Raw genomic sequence first — 4,655 nt, forward strand, 5'->3', positions numbered from 1 at the left:
CTTGATAATTTATAAATTATTATTTTGTCATATCTTACACTGTCCGGCATCTCCCTTCACCCACTTTTTTCTGTTCTCCATCCCCCAGGGAGGAGGTCACATGTAGATCCTTATAATCGGTTCCCCCTCTCTACCCCACCTTCCCTCCACCCTCCCAGTATTGCCATTCTCACCACTGGTTCTGAAGGGATCATTTGCCCTGGATTCCCTGTGTACCTATCTGTACCAGTGTACGTCCTCTGGTCTAGCCAGATGTGTAAGGTAGAATTGGGATCATGACAGTGGGTGGGGAGGAAGCATTTAGGAACTAGAGGAAAGTTTTATATTTCATCGTTGCTACACTTCACCCTGCCTGGTTCATCTCCTCCCCGCGACCCTTCTGTAAGGGCATGTCTAGTTGCCTACAGATGGGCTTTGGGTCCCCACTCTGCACTCCCCCTCATTCATAATGATATGATTTTTTGTTCTTTGATACCTAATACCTCATCCCTTCGATGCCTCGTGATCACACAGGCTGGTGTGCTTCTTCCATGTGTGCTTTGGTGCTTCTGAGCTAGATGGCTTCTTGTTTACCTTCAAGCTTTTAAGACTCCATACACTATATCTTTTGATAGCTGGTCTCCATCAGCATTCTTCACCACATTTGCTTATGCACCTGCTTTGTCTTCAGTGATCGTTTCAGGAAGGTGAATACACAATGATATGATTTTTTGTTGTTTGATTCCAGGCCTCCTACACCCTCCTCACCACCGATTTGGATCACTTGTTGTTCCCTGGTCCCTGGGTTTCTTAATACCATTTCCTTTCCCCCCACCTTCCCCTCTCCCATGTCCCCCCAGAACTGTCCCGTTGTTTTCTCCTCCAGATTGTTCATCCATCCTATCTTACTTAGACAGACCTGCGGAGATAATAACATGCACAAAAACAAGACAGAGCAAAACCAAGCAACAAAAGAACAACAACAAAAGCCAATGACAAAAACAAAACAAAAAACACAACACAACAACAACCAAAAAAGAAAAGCTTGTAGTTAGTTCAAGGACTGTTTGTTGGCCTTTAGGAGTGTTTTCTGGTCAAGTCTGATGGGCCGCCAAGCCCTGGCCCCAAAGTCTATTTTTGTACTCCCTGGGGACTTTGTTGCTCTGTTCCCCTTGTTCTGTTGCATGCTCTTAGTGTTTTGCCTCGGTGTGGTGAGATCAGATCGGGCACAATTCCCACACTGTGTCTCTAGTGTTGGCCCCTGTAGGGATATGGGTCAGTGAGGGATGTCGTGTCTCATACGGTCTTCTTTGTGGATTGGCTGCTCTGAGTGGGAATATCGTCCTAAATGCTTGGTGGGCCAGGATGTCCTCCACTCTCTCTTCCTCCCCCTTCATTTGCTCCCATGTGCTCTGATCAGACATGTCCCTCTCCCTGAGCTGCAGCTTCAGTGCTGTCCTCTGTAATAAATTCATCTGGGGGGAGGACAGCTGTCCACATGTTGGGATTGGGGCCAGCCCCTCAGACCTCTCTATTTCCTACAGAATTCTAATGTTCAGTTTATACCACACCAGAATTGGAAGTTTGGGCATACTTGAGGAACTTAAATTATGAACTTTTTCAGTGTTCTTTGAGTTTGGGGAATAAAAAATATAAAAGTACAAGATGAGGGCTGTAGAGTGATTGGGGTACTTTTTCCCAATGTTATTTTCATAGGATAGTCCTTATTGCCCATGAATGAGCAGGTACATTGTCATGATGGAGAAAATTTTCTTAGCACAACTTCCCAGTCCTTTTTCTCACCTGTGCAATTTTCTTAAAGCTTCTTGATGCTAAGCCCCCATGATCAACCTGTGTCCTTCAAGAGACTCTATCGAGTTTATGCTTTAGAAAATCTCCTAAATAGTCAAATATCATTCTACCTTGAATTTAACAGGTTCAGAAAAATCTCCTTGGAAGCTTCTGTTTTTATTTGACCTTTATTTTTGGAAAGGCACCTTAAAGAGACTAAGACAAGTATATTACATTTACAGCCATTGTAGAGACATATTTAAACAGCCTATTTGAAGTAAACTTTGCCTTTATGAATTGGATACATAGCAGTACTATATATTTTTTTAATTTTTAAATCATTTTATTGGGGGCTCTTAAAGCTTTTATAACATCCATGTATCAAGCATATTTGTACATATGTTGCCATTATCCTTTTCAAAACATTTTCTTTCTACTTGAGCCCTTGGTATCAGTTCATTTTTTTCCTTCTCTCTCCTGTCTCCCTTCACCCATGTTTCTGTTGTTCGTCACCCCGGGTTGTGGGGAATTGTACTCCAATCATTGTGATTGGTTCCCACTTTCTCTCCCCACCTTCCCCCTACCGTCACGGTATTGGTACTTCAATTATTGTTACTGAGGGGTTAATCTGTTTTGGATTCTGTGTGTTGAGAGCTCTTATCTGTACTAGTGTGCATGCTCTGGTCTAGCCGGATTTGTAAGGTAGAACTGGGCTCATGATAGTGGGGGGTAGGGAGGGAGGAAGTATTAAAGAATTAGAGGAATGTTATATGTTTCGTCAGTGTTGTACTACACCTACCAGAAAGTATTTTAAAGTATTCATTCATTATCTGTTACTGGCCTCATATCCTTAGCTCACCTTCCACTTTTCAAGGTCATACAAACTTCCTATAGGCTGTATTGCCCACCTTTAGTTGCTTTCTTCCCTATGGGTACTTCTATTTGGTAATGATGATCAGTCTCGGGAAGCTGTGCGATTGCTGTGGCAAGATGTTGATAACTGCAGCCGAAGGTTCTCAGGGCAGCCCAGATCTCTGACCTCAAGGCTAGTCAGAGACAGTGGGACAAAGGCCTCGGGATAGGTGAAGTTGAACCTGCCTCCGCCATCTTGGAGATGAGAGACAAGCATTAGCTGTGGTTCTTGGGGGCGTGGCCCTTTAAGCTTGGGGACGGAGCCCAGTGGTGTCCTCACAGGGCTAATCAGAGGGCGGAGGTAGGGGCAGGGCACATTGGCACCATCTGGGGGTAGGGCGGGGAGCAGTAATCTTTTTTGACTTGCCCTTGTATATGATAAAGATGCCTCACTTTATTAGTACTCTGTGAAATACAAATTCAAACAATAAGTGTTCCCATAGTACATTAGCAAATACTTGTTTATTTATTTGAATGTTAATGAAAATTCCACAATATGCCTATTTCTATGGTGTAGTGGGTACATGTTGGACTGTTAACTATAAGGGCAGCAATTTGGAACTACCAGCTGGTCCTTGAGAGAAAGAAGAGGCTTTCTATTCCCATGAAGAGTTACAACAACTCTACAGTATAGAATGGAATTGCCCTTAGAGTTTTTGACACTAACTTTTAATGGAGTAGAAATAATTTTCTTTCTATCATGGATCAGCTGGTGGTTTCAATTGCTGACTTTGCAATTGTGGTTCCATAGTGCTTTATGTATTGGACTGCTACCCTGCAAGGTCAGCAGTTTGAAACCACCAGCTGCTCCTCTAGATGAAGATGAAGCTTTCTATAAAAGTTAGTTTTACTTGGTCCTAAATAGTGTTGGTGTGAGCTGGAATCAACTCAGTGAGAGTGAGTTTTATTGAGTTTTTGTAAGGCAGACAGGTAGTATTTATTAAAATACAAAATAGGCATGACATTTTAGGGGACATATCTTTTTCTAATGTCTAGCCCTCATATGTTTTCATGTATACGAACAAAGATACATAGAAGTATTTATAAGTTTATTCCTTGTATCAGTATTTTTGATAGCCCCAAACAATAAAAGTAACAGCTTACAAATATTACTTAACAAAAAAGTGAAGAGCCTGGTTAAGCTCTTTGTTGCTAATGGAAAGTTCAGCAGTTCAAACCCACAAGCTGCGCCCTGAGAGAAAGAAGTAGCAATTTTCTTTTATAGGGTTGATTTCGGTTGGAATTGACTTGACAACAATGAGTTTTTAAGAGGGAAGTACTCAAATTGTGTACCATACCTTGGAATACTGCTTTGTTGTAAAAATATGAAGATGACATGGGGGAAATGTTGAAAGAATCAGATCACACAGTAACATGTTTAGTAAAATCCCTGTTGGGTTAAGGCTAAGCCAACCATTTCCTCCCCATTTTCCCCACAAAGACATATTATGCAGAAGGTCCTTGTTTTCTGAGTATTACTTAACTTTCTTAACTAATGAAATTGCATGTCACATTATAAAAGGGGAAAAAATAAATTACTGCCAATAAAATTACTGTTTTAAAAATATCTCTATTTTTATTTTTAAGATTACAATAAATACTTGAGTATAAGCTGAGTTTTTCAGCACATTTTTTATGCAGTTTTGTGGTAAAGTTAGGTGCCTCAGCAGATACTCGGGGTGGCTTATACTCGAGTATACGATATATACAACAGAACATTGATTCTATAATTTCTGCATGTACAATTCAGTGTCAGTCATTGATTACAGATAAGTTGTGCAAACATTCTTACCCATTTTTCTTAAATTTGTCCTCCCACATTGGCATAACTCACTGCTCCTTAAGTGTTTTTCTTTCCTTTTGAGTTGTGGCTGTCAAATTTATCCTATATAAATAATTCTTAAAAGGGTACAATTCTCTCTCTCTTTTTTAAAAAAAATCATTTTATTTGGGGCTCATACAACTCCCATCAC

At 40.8% G+C, this 4,655-nt stretch overlaps 1 protein-coding gene across 1 annotated transcript in view; it reads left to right on the forward strand.

Moving 5' to 3' along the window:
- The window catches only part of AKAP10 (A-kinase anchoring protein 10), a 202,911-nt gene that overhangs the window by 18,311 nt on the left and 179,945 nt on the right, over positions 1 to 4,655 (forward strand). The window lies entirely within an intron of this gene.

This window comes from Echinops telfairi, unplaced genomic scaffold (assembly GCF_000313985.2).
Source record: "Echinops telfairi isolate 266 unplaced genomic scaffold, ASM31398v2 ScPeMD7_35;HRSCAF=133_1, whole genome shotgun sequence".
In the NCBI taxonomy this organism is placed as follows: domain Eukaryota; kingdom Metazoa; phylum Chordata; class Mammalia; order Afrosoricida; family Tenrecidae; genus Echinops; species Echinops telfairi.